Source organism: Lissotriton helveticus (assembly GCF_964261635.1).
Source record: "Lissotriton helveticus chromosome 1_1 unlocalized genomic scaffold, aLisHel1.1 SUPER_1_unloc_14, whole genome shotgun sequence".
NCBI classification, from domain to species: Eukaryota; Metazoa; Chordata; class Amphibia; order Caudata; family Salamandridae; genus Lissotriton; species Lissotriton helveticus.
Genome location: NW_027611653.1, coordinates 790585 through 809213, shown reverse-complemented (window position 1 = coordinate 809213; position 18629 = coordinate 790585).

Here is an 18629-nt window from a genome sequence, read left to right as displayed (position 1 = left end):
GTAACCACATGAAGTCAACTGATACCTCGGGCGGCTTCATTGATTTCTGGCTTAGGCTGAAATTAGACACTTTAATAAAACTTCTTAATAACATCAAATCTGGATCCCCTAAAGATTCTTTGCCCATCTCTGTATTTAAGCAGTTAGATCCTTTTTCTCTGGATGTAATTACAGATCTCCTTAATGCTTCCCTTCAGGAAGAAACCGTCCCACCTGAGTGGAAACATGCAATGATACATCCACTTCTGAAAAAAGCAGGAGCTGATCCTGGCCAACCCACGAATTATCGGCCTATTTCTTTATTGCTGGTGTTCTCAAAAATTCTAGAAAAGCACGTTCACACGCACCTTGTCCAATTTGTAACCACCCAAAACTTGCTACATCCCAGCCAGTCGGTTTTTAGAACAGGCTTTTCTACTGAAACCACCCTGTTAGGAGTCACGGAAAACATACGTTGCCACTTGGATATGGGAGACACAGTGGCGCTTATCCTATTAGACTTAAGCGCCGCGTTTGATACGGTATCTCACACTGTATTAATTATTACTCTTAGCTCCTTGGGCATCCGTGGCTCAGCTCTCAACTGGCTTGCCCCATTTTTGACCAAACGCACGTTTCAAGTCTTCTCCTGTACAGCCTGCTCCGACACGCATGTCTTTGCTCATGGGGTGCCACAGGGCTCCACACTCAGTCCCCTACTTTTTAATCTGTATGTGAGTCCTTTGGCCAAAGTGGTAGAGAAATCTGGTCTGACACTATACTCTTATGCCGATGATTCCCAACTTATTTTTTCCCTTTCTTCTAAGAATACTAATTTTGAAGAGCTTTATATGTTTATCAAACCTAAAACTGCATCAGAGAACACACACTGGAGAAAAACCATTCAAGTGCAGTGAATGTGTGAAGAGCTTTATATGTCTATCAAACCTAAAACGGCATCAGCGAGCACACACTGGGGAAAAACCATTCAAGTGCAGTGAATGTGTGAAGAGCTTTAGTCAATTATCACACCTAAAACGGCATCAGAAAACACACACTGGGGAAAAACCATATCATTGCAATGAATGTCTAAAGAGCTTTTGCCAATTATCAACCCTAAAAGAGCATCAGCGAGCACACACAGGGGAAAAACCATTCAAGTGCAATGAATGTGGAAGCAGTTTTAGTGACTCATCAACATTAATGATTCATCAGCGAAGACACACAGGAGAAAAACCATATCATGGCAGTGAACGTGCAAAAAGCTTTTGTCAATCTTCAAACCTAAAAAAACATCATTGAGCACGCCACCATCCCCATCAATGACAGTGTCTATTCTCTGCTATTGTTTACTTCCCTACAGCTAGGAAAAACATAAAATATCAGGAAACCCATTGAGAGACTAGCACAAAGTGGATTAAAAGTAAAAAAACATTGTTCGTTTTTTTCTGTGAGAGAGTTATAACGAAAGAAATCCAAGCACACCTGACCATGCTACCTGTAAAATCAACACCATGAGCAATGCTTGGATTAAAGATTAGTAATAAAACATATAAACCCATCACACTCAAAACAATTTAACAAGCACAAAATGAAGATTCTTCCGAGCTGGCTGTGGTTTTGGTCATTTTATGCATCATTAATGGTTCTGTGACAGTGGCCAGAGAACTGTGTAGAAAAGCAGAAGTGAAAGCAGGCGAATGTGCGCGGCAGCTCTCTGGGTTAACCCTTGGAGTGCATGACATTTACCTCTGAAGCTCTGATGTAGAACAAATGATAGATCATAGTCCAAATTTCCGTCTACGAGCCGTACTCGTCAGCACATTCCACAACCTTGCATTTCATTAGTGACAAAAAAGTTAAAATCTCAAAGAAACTTGGGGGTGTGGCTAAGCAGGCCATCATGGCGGAAGTGTGCTAGATAGCTCCGTCCAGACCAGCACTGATCCGACGATTATCCTGCTCCCTCGGACGCTTCAGCGTCCTTGATGGGATATCCTTGCACTTGTAACCAGCAGCATTGGTCCGGTGCCCCAGCGGAGCGGCTGCGGTGCCGGTTGACGGAGGTGGCGAACTCGGCGTGCTGCGGCCTAGCGGGAGCCCGGGAAGCCGGGACCTCGATTTTGGAGTCCCCGGAGCGGTGTGGCCGATAGTGGTGGGCCTCGGCCCAGAGAAGACTCTCCGACCGGAACAGGGACTGGAGACAGCATAGAGGGGCCCGAAGACAACGTTGGCTGTGGACCCCCGGTGAGGAGGCGTCAGGGGGAGTGCTCCGGACCGCTTGCCGGAGTGTGCGGCTGCTGGGTGCCCGGCTGCCCGGGACATTCTCTTGGTGGAGGCGGCGGTCGGGGGGTGTGTGGGGCTCCATCTCGCCCGCCTGGGGAGTCCCCCCTCTCTTTGTGTCATCTGAACCCCCCTCCCTCTGCTCACCGGGTGATCGGCGGTCGGGTCGGACCGCGTGGGGAGCGAGGAGGCGCAGTGGGGGTGATGGACAGTGGTGGAGTCGCCCGAGGCGCGGGCGGCAGCCACGTTGGGCCCGTTGGGGGTGGCCTGGACTCCGTGGAGCCGCAATTGGCCTTAAGATAGCTTTGCAGGGCGGACGCTGATTGCACCCCTCCTCCAGCCTCATCAACGGCCTGGTCCGGGTCTGATGTACCGGGGCCCCGACCCATATCTCGAACGGCGCACTGGACTGCTGGTGTGTTTACTTTCCTATGTACCAAGCTGCGGATTTCAAAAACCTGCAAATAAGTTATTTAGAAAAATAAATAAGTTGTCCAGTTTAATTGCAAAACTGACCGAAATACTAATATATTCATTGAAATACAGATATATTCATTGAAATGCAGATATATTCATTGAAATACAGATATATTCATTAAAATACAGATATATTCATTGAAATGCAGATATAATCATTGAAATACAGATATATTATTGAAATACAGATATATAATTTGAAATACAGATATATTCATTGAAATACAGATATATAATTTGAAATACAGATATATTCATTGAAATACAGATATATTCCTTGAAATACAGACTGTCGCTTCCAGTTGTCACCTTTCTGTAAATACTCTTTAGTCCTTTACATCAGTGTCTGGAAGATGCTCATCTGAAGTGAATCAATAAATACTTCAGTTCAGTTTCAAGGCTTTATTTGATTATTAAAAACAATCACAAAAGCATACAATATATAAAACACAGGCTACAGACATTTCAGTAGAAAAACAGCTCATCAATAATGGGATTAAAGGGATTAAAACACCAGGCTTTTCCTATGTGAAACAGCTTTAAGTAAAAAAGTAGCAGTAAAAAAACAGATATCCATGGTATCAAGTGCAAATAACAGTTTCAATGCTTGGGCTGTAGTATACACAGAATATTTCTTAAAAACAGGTCTGAGATAGTAACGACGAAGGTGCATATAAAGAGGGCAAATAAGCATAAAGTGCAAGGTGCTTTGCCTAGTTAGGCCATCACAGGGGCAGGGGGATTGGCTATGAATTTTCATCTCTGGAAAAGCCACTAGATTATGTACAATACCAAGTCTCAACCTCGTGAGAACAAACTGGTGCGATTGCTTGGTAATACTTTTAAGGTACATAGGCATGCCCCTGTCTTCCAAAATATTAGAATAATAAAATACATGAGTTGACATGAGGCTGCATTTAGCCCTGCGTAAGTTAGATTTGGTCCCTATATTGACATTTTTGAGTTCCTTTTTTGGTACAGTAACAGCACTATGGGGGTCATTAACAATGTCAAGGTTAAAGATTTCACTAAAGGAAGATGAAACGTAATTTAACCAGGGAATCTTGCGGGCGTTGTCCAAATGGAGACAATCTAAAATAATCCGCCTGGTAAAATCAGTCTCATCTTTAACCCAGATTGACCTCCAGACCATTAAAGGTCTCATTCCCATTAGGTCTGTAAGATGGTTCATGCCCACCTCGCTATGGCACAGTTCATTAGATGCCGAGGCGGGTAGACAAAGGAGTCTTTTAAGGAACCGATTCTCAGTGACTTGCAGTTCCCTGTGGTTACAATAGCCCCATATACCAGAACCATACAGAGCAATGGATACACATCTATGCCTATAGATATTTAACATGTCTGGTATGCGGCGACTACCTAGCTTAGATACAAAGCGGAATACTCCAGAGGAGCTTTTGCCCATCCTAGCATTCACGTTTAAAATCTCGGGTGCCCAAGTCCCTCTGTTATTGAATGTTACTCCAAGGTAACAAAATCTGTCCACCACCTCAATTTTGTGATTATTAAAATGAAACGGCTTGGAAAGTTTCATCCGTTTGCCACAGGCCATAATGTAAGTCTTGGAGTTGTTAATTTTCAGTTTTCTCCCCTTAATGAAGTCATAAAAATAGTTCATTAAATTTTGGAGCCCGTTTGGAGTACGCGAAAGTAGAACTATATCGTCGGCATATAGCAGGACTGGCACAGGGTAACCACCAACCTGCGGAGAGTCAGCCTGTACCCTCTTCAATTCGGACTCCATAGAATTTATAAAAATGGAAAAAAGCAGAGGGGCCAGCACACAGCCTTGTCTTATGCCTGAGTTAACCCTAATTTTCCCAGTGCATTCACCTGCCTGGCCATAACGGATCTGAGCTGATAAGTTATTGTAGAGTCTGGCCAGGAAGTATATAATTGCTGGGGGGGCTCCCATGTCCAATAAAGTGGACCATAACAAAGTATGGTCCACTAAATCAAAGGCACTCGAGAGATCCGCGAAACAGAGAAATAGAGAGCCCTGTTTCGCTTTCGTGTACTTTCCGATGAGGAGGTCGAGATTGATACACTGCTCTGTTGTCCCAAGGCCTTTGCGGAAGCCGTATTGGGACTCGGCCAGAATTTTATTTTCCTCCGCCCATTCCTCCAAACGCATCAGGAGAACCCTACTCATAATTTTAAGGGAGGAATCCAGAAGGGAGATAGGGCGGTAGTTCTTGGCCTCTCCTCTATCTCCCTTCTTGTAGATGGGTAAGATTATGGATTCACTCCAGGTAGGTGGTGTACTCTCCATGACTGAGGCATTAAACACCTGTGTTAGGAGTGGACTCCAAAGTGTTGGGTTGGATTTATACAGGTCAACCGGGACCCCATCAGGTCCCGGTGCCTTTCCAACTTTACTCTGACTAATAGCAGTTTCCACTTCTTGTAGTGTAATGTCCAAGGATAACTTCATTTCGAACATGGGGGGGGGGGAAACTGGCGCAATCCTCCCTAGTCGGGTTAAAAATTTCAGAAAAGTGTGCAACCCAGTTCGCTTCACTAACCTGGGCTGACAATATAGGGAAATCTTCTTTTACAAGAAAGGGGCTATTAACCGTGGTCCAGAAGAGCCTACTATCGTGCAATATAGCTGCTTTATTAAGAGCATCCCAAGCTTGTTCCCTTAGCTCTTGTTTTCTGCGTATAAGATGGGTTTTGTATGTCAGTCTAAGGGATATAATAGCCTCCCTGTCTCTGAGTGCCTGCTTGAGTTCCCGGAGAGATTTGGTGCACACACTATCAAACCAACCAACATTTTCCTTCTTAATTTGGCCTTTGGTAATGGTAAGACATCTTTTTATAATTGTGCCTAACTCCACAAAATCAACTATAATGCACTCAAGGGATTCCTCTGGATCCAAACATTTATATATTGCAGCAAACCCTGCTTCTATGATTTTAAGCTGCAGCTTCTCGGAGTTACCCATACACCATTTAATACGGATACCATTCTGCCTACAGGGGGTTACATCTTCAATTATCAAGCGTTGGGTCTTAACTGGTAGCCCCCAGACAGAGATCGACATGGTAATAGCATTATGATCGCTACTTCCAAGGTCGGTAACAATGGGAACCGTACAAAAAGGGACAAAATGTGTAGAAACCAATAAATGATCGATAACAGAGGCCGAATTCAATCCTACAAAGGTTGGGACAGAGTTACCATCAGCATCTGCAGCCGGAGGGTGAATCATAAGGTCCATATTTAACATAAAGGAATTAAGAGAATCACCATAGGATGAGTGAATAAAATGTGCCCGGTTTTCCCCATTATCCCCATCAAAACCACAAATTCTGGTAAATGAATGGGGACAGGTACGAATATTAAAATCCCCTCCCCAGATGATATCGAAAGATTTATGAATGCCCTTACGAATGTTACTCACGGCTAAACCCAACTCATCCACCACAGTAGTATTAGAAGCATCAAACAAATTGTCGTAGTGGTTAATCAACGTAGTTGCATGGTCCCTTACATGTTCCTGAATTAAAATTTGTGAATGGTGACCCACAGACTGGTGTAATTTCATACAAACAGGGAGATTCACAGAAAGTAGAATTACTAGCCCCCCTTTGGCCCTGCCCATATTGGACCTTTGTGCCGGGTTGTTATATGACACAAATCCATCGAGGTTGATATCAGTGGTTACCCAAGTCTCTTGTAGACATAAAACATCAAAATCAGAAAGGATTTCGCTCCAGCCCAAGGACGACATTTGCCGGCTCCAACCTGCAACATTCCAACTGGCAAATTTAAAACCAGGGAAACAGGGGGATGGTTCAATGGTCTCGGGTACATTGGAGATTGGGGGCTTGTTGGCAACTGGGGGAACCATCGTAGCAGGAAAATGGGCAGGGACGGGTGAATTAGCTCCCTGAGAAAGTATGTGCACCAGTGTAAAGATGGAAGGTGTTACGGCTACTAGACATTGGCCCATATCTGCAACTAAATTATTATCGATGGTTTCTATTCCCTGGGAAGGTGAGTACACCGGGACAGCAGTACGAGGCATTACAGGTGGGGGAATGAAAGAAGGGCTGGTACCCGATGTTACAACTAGACCATTACCGATGGTTTCTATTCCCTGGGAAGGTGAGTACACCGGGACAGCAGTAGGAGGCATTACAGGTTGGGAAATGAAAGAAGAGCTGGTACCCGATGTTACAACTAGACCATTACCAGTAATGAGGGTGGTGGTAACTAGGGCTGGAGGCAGTCAGTCAACACCATCCAGCCTGTTAAGACAGTTGAATCGGTTATAATCACAGAAGGGGGTCTCCGGGGGCAGAAAAACCGGTCTTGCTTCATACCCACGAAATTTACCCCTCCGCTCAACCCTCGTCCAATTACCTAGGACTTGGTCATGGTGCATATGGGTAGGGGGGAAGGAGAAAGACACTGGCAATGTCTGAATGGTGGAATCGAGAGATCTATTAAACCCGGCACATATGTGTAGAACTGTCCTAGGGTCTCGAAAGCTCACCATAATACAATCCCCAGTTATAGATTTTCTGGTTTTACCCAGCCAAGGTACCCTTCTCACCATGATAATTTCATTATTAAAATGGGCCGGGAGGGGTCTATTCCAGTTCAGCCATTTGATGACTTTACTTTTAAGTGAGTGAAAGTTCTCACCTTCGCCCGCCTCAAGAGGGGGGACCCCAGCCATGACTACCATGAAGCGATTGGCCTCAGGGGGCAGATCGGGTATACGTGGTCTAAGGGCAGGCTTTTCAGGGGGTGGGGGAGCTATATAGTCATTGAAGTGGAGAAGTGTGGCTCAGGGGTTAGAGGCAGCAGACCCGGAAGCTGAGATCGGTCCTGGACCAGGGTTCAATTCCCCGCCTTGGCGGGTCTTGGGCTAAAAATTCCACGGACTCGATAATTCTCGCCCCGGTGCCTCCTCGACTCACGGGTTCACACTCTGCGATTCTGGGCAATAGCTTGCTTAATATCCACAACGGCCCCTCGCGGCGGGATGCCTGACTTTCACCTTGTGGATACCCTGATATCTCACAGGGGAATACCAGGACGGGTTCCCTAAGCAAGCGCCGGGAAACCCACTGCGGGTAGCTGTGCGCTATATAAGCTCAACTACATTTACAATATAGCCCCATTGGAAGCGGTCGTAGGGTGGACTGGACCTACTGGTTGCAAAGGTGGAATCATAGGTTTGCTATTTTGTATCGGGGCTGTGTTGACCATAAGAGGTGGCGGAGGGGGGGGCAGCAGTAATCACTAACGGAGGTCCTAAGTTAGTTGGAAGGATTTGAGAGTTAGGAGGAGGATTAGAGGGAGAATTAGACTCAGAGAGTCTACCTAGGATAATAGCCGAGGTTTTCATACTACTTATGGCAGTCTCCAAGATGGGGAGTCTAATCTCCTCTTTCTTTATGCTCTCACTGATGGGCAGGAGCAATGACCTAAGTAAAAATTCCAGGTTCCCTAAAGAAGTAACGGGGGGTAATGCATTCGGTGGTGTATCCCCAGGAGCATTGTCATGGTCTGTGATGTTGGTACCCCTGACAGATGGAACTTCTGGCACCTCCACTATTGCCCTATCAGGGATGGGAGGGGGCTTTGAAGCTTTCCCGAAATCGGAGTGGGGGATTTGGGATTTACCCTGCCCTCCCCTCAACTTCCTTCTTCTCTTATTTGGAGGTGGGCCATGCATCTCAACCACTACTACTTGCTTCGGCTTCGTTTTCCTTGGCTTTACTGCAGTGGGGATCTGGGTGGTTAGATCAACAGCCATACAACTGAGACTGGGGAGGGGGGAGGCACTTGAATCCTGGTCGGGAGGCAAACAGGGGTTGGGAATACAATCCCGCAATAAGAGAGGGACGCCATCCTGAGATAATAGATCCTCACTAATGTTTGATGAGCCTCCCTCCTGGGCGACAAGATGAAGAGTGGTGTCGGTAAGGGGCCTATTTTTCATGTTCTCAATAGAGCGACGACGCTCAGCCCTACGCTCAGCCAGGGAGGTTTCCTTATCCCCATCACCCGGTGCCCTAGAAAAATAATTGTCCAAAGTCCCATTTCTGGCTCCCGCCACCTTCCCAGTGATTCCCTCCACAGCCGGCGATGCCATGTCCGTCGCCTATATCAAGGTCCACAGATCCAGTACAAAGCAGGCGAAAGAGAGTAGGCCCAGCCCAGCCTACACTGGCCTACGAGGGCCTCAGAGGGCCCGCCCTTTGCCCGCGCTTAGCCCCAAGCTTTGTCCCGCGCACGTCCCGCTTCGCGGAAAGCCCAGACTGCTCTTATAACCTTCAGCAGTTAAGGGGGCGTGGCCGTTGCGGGAAGAGGCTGCAGCTGGTTCGATTGCCTCGCAGTCCCGCAGCGGAATGGGGGTGGTCAGCGGCTCACCGGCAAGCAGGCACGGCGCCTGCAGTGTCCACACAGCCCCAGCAGCAACACAGCAAGGGTCCAACTTCCCCAAGGTCCGAACAGGAGGTCAGCAACAAGTGAGTAGCACCCGCGCAGCGGGTGCTGCGAAAGGTTATAGTTTCCAATGTCAAGGGGGCGTGGCCGCTGCGGGAAGAGGCTGCAGCTGGTTCGATCGCCTCGCAGTCCCGCAGCGGAATGGAGGTGGTCAGCAGCTCACCGGCAAGCAGGCACGGCGCCTGCAGTGTCCACACAGCCCCACCAGCAACACAGCAAGGGTCCAACTTCCCCAAGGTCCGAACAGGAGGTCAGCAACAAGTGAGTAGCTTGTACTTTTTTACAGCAGCAAAGTGTGAGGCCCTGTACTTGAACTGTCGGACCCTTAAAAACATTCACGTCTGTGACATTGGAAATCCCAGGTCTTTGCAGGTATAAATGCTTGTTTGTGTGAAATGTATTCACTCCTGGAGCCTGGAGGCGGCGGTTCTGTCAGCGGCCACCAGAGGGCTCTCCTGCTGATGAAACCCACTGAGCGTGATGAAGGGAGAAGGGTTTCCTCTTCCGGGTCAGCGGCGGCAGAGACAGCACCAGCAACGGAGGCTGACATCACTTCCGGCCTCTCCTGGTGTGTGCAGCCTGCAGCAGAGGAGGAAGGAGCCCTGTCTGGTGGGCAGATACCTTCATCCTCAGACCCTCACAGACCCCAGATCTGCCCCCCCTCAGACCCCAGATCTGCCCCCCCAGGAGGAGGAGAGAGCCTGGACAGGTTTCTGCTCAGGTAGGAGAGCTGTTTACTCACTTGGCTGCAATTTATTAATCCATGGATCAGATTTCCCCGGCCTGGCATTCATGGTGACGTCAGAAGAGCTCAGCTCTTCCTCCTGCTGAGCCTGGCTCATGTCCTGGTCCTCACCAGAGGAGGGGCAGAGGAGGTGAGACCTGTCCAGGGGTGCAGAGGTTGTGAGGCCTGTCCAGGGGTGCAGAGGAGGGGAGGCCTGTCCAGGGGTAGAGGAGGTGAGGCCTGTCCAGGGGTGCAGAGGAGGTGAGGCCTGTCCAGGGGTGCAGAGAAGGTGAGGCCTATCCAGGGGTTAGAGAAGGAGAGGCCTGTCCAGGGGGGTGCAGAGGAGGTGAGGCCTGTCCAGGGGTGCAGAGGAGGTGAAGCCTGTCCAGGGGTGCAGAGGAGGTGAGGCCTGTCCAGGGGTGCAGAGGAGGTGAGGCCTGTCCAGGGGTGCAGAGGAGGTGAGGCCTGTCCAGGGGTGCAGAGGAGGTGAGGCCTATCCAGGGGTTAGAGAAGGAGAGGCCTGTGCAGAGGAGGTGAGGCCTGTCCAGGGGTGCAGGGGAGGTTAGGCCTGTCCAGGGGTGCAGGGGAGGTGAGGCTGTCCAGGGGTGCAGAGGAGATGAGGCCTGTCCAGAGGCGCAGAGAAGGTGAGGCCTATCTAGGGGTGCGGAGGGGTGAGACCTGTCCAGGGGTGCAGAGGAGGAAAGGCCTGTCCAGGGGTGCAGAGGAGGTGAGGTCTTTCCAGGGGTGCAGAGGAGGAAAGGCCTGTGTAGGGGTGCAGAGGAGGTGAGGCCTGTCCAGGGGTGCAGGGGAGGTGAGGCCTGTCCAGGGGTGCAGGGGAGGTGAGGCCTGTCCAGGGGTGCAGAGGAGGTGAGGCCTGTCCAGGGGTGCAGGGAGGTGAGGCCTGTCCAGGGGTGCAGGGGAGGTGAGGCCTGTCCAGGGGTGCAGAGGAGGTGAGGCCTGTCCAGGGGAGCAGAGGAGGAGTGGCCTGTCCAGGGTGCAGAGGAGGTGAGGCCTGTCCAGGGGAACAGAGAAGATGAGGCCTGTCCATGGGCTCAGAGGAGGGAACGCCTGTCCAGGGGTGCATGATGAGAGGCCTGTCTAGGGGTGCAGGGGAAGCAATGCCTGCCCAGGGGTGCAGAGGAGGGGAGACATGCCCAGGGGGCAGAGGAGGTGAGGCCTGTCCAGGGGTGCAGAGGTAGAGAGACATGTCCAGGGATGCAGTAGAGGAGAGGTCTGTCCAGGGGTGCAGAAGAGGTGAGGCCTGTCTGGGGTGCAGAGGAAGTGAAGCCTGTCCAGGTGGGTAGAGAGGAGGTGAGGCTTGTCCAAAGGGTGCAAAGGAGGTGAGGCATGTCCTTTTCAGGGGGGGGGTTGCAAAGAAGGTGACGCCTGTCCAAGAGGTGCAGAGGATGTGAAGCCTCCCCAGGGGGAGGAGAGGAGGTGGCCTGTCCAGGGGGAGTAGAGGAGGTGAGGCCTGTCCAGGGGTGCAGAGGTGATGAGGCCTGCGAAGCTGGTGCAGAAGAGTTGAGGTCTGTTCCGCGGGGGTGCGCAGGAGGCGTCGCCTGTCCAGGGGTGCAGAGGAGGTGATGCTTGTCCTGAGGGGTGCAGAGGAGGTGAGGCCTGTCCAGGGGTGCAGAGAAGGCGAGGCCTGTATGGGGGAGCAGAGGAGGTGAGGCCTGTCCAGGGGTGCAGAGGAGGTGATGACTGTCCTGAGGGGTGCAGAGGAGATGCCTGTCCAGGGGGAGCAGAAGAGGTGAGGCCTGTCCCAGGGGGTGCAGAGGAGGTGAGGCCTGTCCCGGGGCGTGCAGAGGAGGTGAGGCCTGTCCGGGGGTGCAGAGGAGGTGATGCCTGTCCTGAGGGGTGCAGGGGAGATGCCTGTCCAGGGGGAGCAGAGGAGGCGAGGCCTGTCCGGGGTACAGAGGAGGTTAAGCATGTCCTGTCTAGGGGGTTAAGAGCAGGTGAGGCCTGTCCAGGGGTGTAGAGGAGGTGGTACCTGTCCTGAGCTGGGGGTACAGAGGAGGTGAGGCGTATCCGGGAGGGGTGCAGAGTGGTTGAGGTCTGTCCAGGAGGATGCAGAGGAGTGGAGGCATGTCGTCTACTGGGATGAAACCTGCTCTGTAGTAGGAGGTGAGGCCTGTCCTGTTCTCTTTGTATGAAGAATGTGGACCACCTCAGCCGCTGCTCTCACCGCCCAGAGATGCTCCTTTTCAGACATATCATTTTATTTTAAGAGCTCATAATCCGAGTTTTCGAAAAGTATCTGAAGTTACCACAGAGCCACAGACGGCTCCTGACAAAGGCACACATCTCCTCCAAGCTGTCTTTAGTGAAGTAACCAAGACTACAACCCCCAAATTGCACTTACGTATTACATGAATGTACAGACATGAATATTCGGGGGGGTCACTCTACGGAAATATTTGGCACCTCCCGGGGCATCGTGGCAGAGACGAGTAGAACAGTTCATGCGCAAGGACTTTCATGCTCATCCTCTTTCTGCAGATTGTGAGTCCAGTGATATCTGGGATAATATGAATCTCTCTCAAGGAGATTTCTCTCAGTTTTATCTGTTTCAGGGAGAAATACAATGAAAAACAGGGGATGCAAGTCCAGCGCCCCAGTCTCTGGTGTCCTTGGATCTCTGGACTGGCCCTTCCCTGGACCTGTAAGAGAGGACAAACCAGGTGTTTAGTCTGGCCTCTCTAAGGGAGAGAGAGTCGAATCAGTATCCTGGTCCACCAGGCCCGGCTCACGTCCTGGTCATCACAAGGCCCCGGCTCACGTGCTGGTCCTCACAAGGCCCTGGTTCACGCCCTGGTCCTCACAAGGCCCCGGCTCACGTCCTGGTCCTCAACAGTCCCTGATCACATTCTCTTCCTCACTAGACACCAGCTGCCGTCCAGATCCTCACCAGGCCAAGCCGTAGAGGGAGATCAATTGGTTGTTGGCTCACAATGCCACCTCAAACAGGAAGCAGACATATGTAAATCAGCTTTAGACTCCCTCAAATAGGAGCAGTCCAGCCTGAAGAGCCAATTCAGATCGTTTCTGAACACAAGCAACCCAAGACAGGTTTCAACCTATCTGGGCTCTGACTGTAGGGTGCGGCTTGATTCCAGCGGTGCAGCAAGCACGGGACCCACATCTGGGCACACCTGGCGTATTCATGAATAAGAAAAATGATGGGTGGAATGTTTGAATTCATCTCTGCCACTGGTAATTACTCTGGGACACATCCAAACCCAACCTTCTTGTTCTTGCCCTCCGTTGCACCCCAGCGTGCAGCCAATCACAGTGTTTTAGACAACATTACTTCCAGATGTCTGCTCCAGTAGTCACAGCAGTTCTAACTCTAAGGATCGGCCTGTCTCTCTGTTCCTGATGTTCACCAAACTAACCGAGGCCACGGTGAACAAGCAGCTCACCAAATACCTTGAGTCCCACCAACTTCTGCCCAAAGTCCATCGAGGGCTCCAAAAGAGCTAAAGCCACGTGGGATATTAGAGACATTATGTATGGGGGTGGGGAGGTGGGGGCTCTGATCTGATTAGATCTATCAGAAGCCTTTGACACCATCTCCCACTCCACATTACTACAGAGATTGGAGATGGTGGGTCTTTGGAAAAAGTGCCTGCTTGATTCTTATCCTTTTTGAAAGATCTGACCCAAGCGGTGGCCTCAGCTAACTTCAGATCAACCCCTAAGACAATTCCCCCTCCCCCCGGCTGGTTTTGAGCCGCAATCTTTTCAACCTTTACATGGCTCACTTGGCCAGCCTGATCGGGTCATTCGATATCACCTCTACTCGATGATACACAGATCATTAGATTAGAATAAAATACACCTGATCGAGTCATTCGATAATCGATATAACATCTACTCAATGATAACCAGATCATTAGATAGAAGAAAATACACCTGATCGAGTCATTCGATAATCGATATCACCTCTACTCAATGATACACAGATCATTAGATAGAAGAAAATACACGTGACCGAGTCATTCGATAATCGATATCACATCTACTCGAAGATACACAAATCATTAGATTAGAAGAAAATACGCCTGATGGAGCCATTCAATATCACCTCTCTACTCGAATGTACACAAATCATTGGTTTAGAATTAAATACAGATAAAATGCTCACTAATTTCAGGAGCTGCCTCCAGGAAGTCGCTGATTGGATGAGCTCAAACTCCCTGGCGCTAAACAGTGGAAAAACGGAAATAGTGGTATTTGGGACCGGAGCCTCATGGCACAAGGGTGGCGGCCGGTGTCTTTGAAAGCTCTGCCCACCCCATTCCATCAGGTCAGGAAACTGGAAGTTTGGGTGGACTTGCATCTGTTCCTAAAAGGATACATTAAAATCACCTGCTCTACAGGCTTTTGACTGCTGAAAGTTACCAGAAAAATACTTCCTTTAATCCCTGCTTTATCTAGGAGGGACCTGGTACAGGTTCTGATTCTATCGAGAATGGATTCCTGCATCACTGTATACGTAGGCATATCTGAATATCGCCTACATAGATTGCTGCTGCTACAAAAACAGCAGTTGGGCTTGTTCTGAGGTTAATTAAATCAAGGTCAACAAACTGGTCAAATTGCAACCGCTTCCTGTCCTGAACAGATGTCAATATAAAGCACTTTATGTCATGAACGCTCTACAATCAGGGGATTCATTCTTATATGACCTCGCCTTTTGCCTGGTATCAGCTGGCCGAGGGGTGAGATCCCATCATGCTTTGCTGACTAAACTCTCTGTTTACACAAATCAGAATAGATGGCAGCTCTCTGCCTGTGGTGACTGCAGGTACCTGGAATGGAATACCCTCCCACCTGCCCCGTGCGCCCAAGAAAACATGAGTTCTTTCAGGAAACAAATCAAAACCTTTCTGTTCATGTTCAGGGGCTGTGGGATTTTGATATTTATGTGCTCATGTTATCCCCAGGACACTTCTTTCCCGATTTAGCTGTGCAACGCTATATAAATTGGATCTCACATTATGTCATAAGCCATCGATCTCTGGGCAACAGATCGTTGCAGCTATAGATGCCTTATCCTAGAGGACGCGCTAGAGGCTAAGTCATTTGTCAGAGTCTGAGGTACGAAGCGCCTGGTAAAGGGCTTGCAGCAACCTCTACCACTTGCCTATTGAGTAATCTGCTAAATTGCTTGTAAAATTGTGCACTGCTTTTAACTTCACTGTTTTTAAAATAAATCACTGTTCATACTTTAAATCAGCACGCATTCCTTACCTGAGCATATTGGTACTGTCACAGCCGGTCGCCTAGCGCCTTTCCCCGGGTCCACCACAGATTCTTCCGTTTGAGTGGAGGGAAACTACGGCGTAGACCAGAAGGGGAGCATTCCTAGGGCCTCACGCACAATCGAGGTCGGCAGACTAGCTCTCGTCAGGTGGTATAAATTTGCATGCTTCCCTCAACTCGCAGTGGGCGCTACCTGGCATTACGGTTGCTGTCCCTGACAATTACGCAAAAGTCAGGATAGATCGCACCACTAAAACAGGGGGTGGCATCGCCATTATTTTTAAAAAAGAGTATCAATGCAAATTTACACATCTACCGATTCCCAATTGTGAAGCAGCCTTATTTAAGTTGTTTTTTACTCCCAAATCTATGTTTTCCGGTGCACTTGTTTATCAATCCCCTGCCCCTGTCTCCTCCTGGGCTCCTGCCTTTCCTGAATTTATAACTCCCCTGGTTATGAAAACAGCTAACTTTTCCCTCCTAGGGGACTTAAATATTTATTTAGAAAATCCGGTTTGTAAAACGAGCACTGAGTTTATCTATGACTTGGCCTACCTTAACGTCAACTTGCTCAACTCTGGACCTTCGCATGAGGCGGGTCATTTACTTGACCCTATTTTTTCTAATCTCCCTGAGATTACATGTTCGCCTGCACTGCCAATATGTTGGTCCGATCACTATCTTGTTGGTTTCTCCCTAACAATCCCAGCTAATGTGGTATTAACCCCCACGGATCAAATTGTGCAAATTAGTAATTGGAAAAAACTGGATATTACTACCCTGAACACTTTTTTAAATTCTCACCTTCCCTGCTCTAAACAATCAGTTCACTCACTATCCACCTCAGTGCAGAAATGGCTTCTCACAGCAATAAACACTTGCCTACCACTTTCTAATAAAAAAATTAACAATCACCGGCCCCCAGCACAGCTGAACTGCTGAAAAAAGAAAAATCTGACTGCAAAGCGTTGGAGCGAAGGTGGAGAAAAAGCTACACGCTTGAATCTAAAAATGTCTATAAAACCAAGATAAAAAAATATCATAACCTTTGCAGAAAAGCTCGAGCTGACTATGTGTCTTCTACTATTTCTGACCCCCCAAATTGCTTAAAATGGTGAAGGAGCTTGCAGGCTCAAAAACTATTGCTTCGCCCCTGTCACTAAATAAGCAGCAATGCGAGACACTGGCTACTTTTTTTGTACAAAAAGTTGAAAACAATCTACCAAGACATTGTGCTTGCGCAAGATAAGTGTCTCCTTACCCGATTGAATCACCTATTCTTCTTGTCGCCCACAAAAACTGCAGTAACCAAATGAAGTCAACTGATACCTCGGGCGGCTTCATTGATTTCTGGCCTAGGCTGAAATTAGACACTCTAATAAAACTTCTTAATAACATCAAATCTGGATCCCCTAAAGATCCTTTGCCCGTCTCTGTACTTAATCAATCATGCCATTTGTATAGCGCACTACTCACCCGGGAGGGTCTCAAGGCGCTTGGGGGGAGGGGTATGCTACTGCTCGAACAGCCAGGTCTTGAGTTGTTTCCTGAAGGCGAGATGGTCCTGGGTCAGCCGAAGGTGGATGGGGAGGGAGTTCCAAGTCTTGGCAGCCAGGTAAGAGAAGGATCTTCCTCCGGCGGTGGCTCTTCGGATGCGTGGTACGGCTGCGAGGGCGAGGCTGGTGGACCGTAGCTGGCGGGTGGGCGTGTAGAAGGTCAGGCGGTCGTTGAGGTACTTGGGGCCCAGGTCGTGGAGAGACTTGTGTGCGTGGGTGAGGAGCCGGAACGTGAGCCTCTTGTCGACGGGGAGCCAGTGCAGGTTCCTCAGGTGGCTGGAGATGTGGCTGCGTCGGGGGACATCCAGGATGAGTCGGGCGGAGGCGTTCTGGATGCGCTGGAGTCTTTTCTGTAGCTTGGCTGTGGTTCCGGCGTAGAGGGCGTTTCCGTAGTCCAGTCTGCTGGTGACGAGTGCCTGGGTGATAGTCTTCCTGGTCTCGGTCGGGATCCAGCGGAAGATCTTGCGAAGCATACGCAGGGTATTGAAGCACGATGAGGAGACGGCGTTGACTTGTCTGGTCATCGAGAGGGAGGGGTCCAGGATGAAGCCCAGGTTGCGTGTGTGGTAGGTTGGCTTGGGTGCGGTGCCCAGGGCTGGGGGCCACCAGGAGTCGTCCCAGGCGGAGGGTGAAGATCCCAGGATGAGGACTTCCGTCTTGTCCGAGTTCAGTTTCAGGATCTATTTACAACAAGGAACTTGAAAATAGAAGGCTGACCAGGAAGCCACAAGAAGGCTGAAATGGTCGAAAGATAGCCCTTGATAGTGCCCAGGACAGAGCCCTGCTGGGCGACAGAAAGAAGAAAGAGGAAAACCTCTGAAAGAGGGGCAGAGAGAGGATCCACAGCCTTTGCTGTGCATCATGCCACAAATTTGTTCCACCTGCAGGCATATACCGTTTTTGTGGGGGGACGCCTGTCTGGCAGAATAGCATCACAGACTTCAGGAGGCAAGTCAAATGGCCTCAACTGTCGCTGCTCAATCTCCACGCATGGAGGTGGAGGCTGGACAGGTTCGGGTGGAGGACTGTTCCCTGCTGCTATGACAGAAGGTCCTCCTGAAGAGGCAGCCGAATCGGGGGATCGATTCACATTCTGAGTAGCTCGAGATACCAGTATCTTCGTGCCCAATCCGGAGCCACAAGGATGACTTGGGCCCGGTCGTGCCTGATCTTCTTCAGCACTCTGGGCAGAAGTGGGATAGGCAGAAAGGCGTACAACAGACCGCAACTCCATTCGCAACGAAAAGCATCGCCGAGCTAGTGCCGCCTTGGAAATTCCAACGCGTAGAACTGAAGACATTGCGCGTTCTCTTCGGTGGCGAATAGATCTAACCAAGGCTCTCCCCACTGCTGAAAGAGACCTTGCGCCACGTCCGAGTACAGACGCCATTCGTGATCGATCATGCACCGGCGGCTGAGTTCGTCCGCCCTGGTGTTCGGCGAACCTGCAAGGTGTTGAACCACCAGGGTGATGCCCTGAAATTCCAGCCATGTCCAGAGGCGCAGAGCCTCCTGACAGAGGGTCCACAACCCCACCCCCCCTTGTTTGTTGCAGTACCACATGGCGGTGGTGTTGTCCGTGAACACCTGCACTACACTTCCCCGGACAGAGGGAAGGAATGCCTTCAGTGCAAGTCGGATCGCCCGCAGCTCCAGAAGGTTGATATGGAGCCGGAGACCAGAGGCCTCGGATCTCCGCCTGTCCCATGTGGCCACCCCATCCTAGGAGGGACGCACCCGTCACCACTGTGTGCTCCGGTTGGGGAAGGGAGAGGGATCTGCCACTGACCCAATCGCGGTCCATGAGCCACCACTGCAGCTGTCTCGCAGTGCCCTTCGAGATCAGGACGTG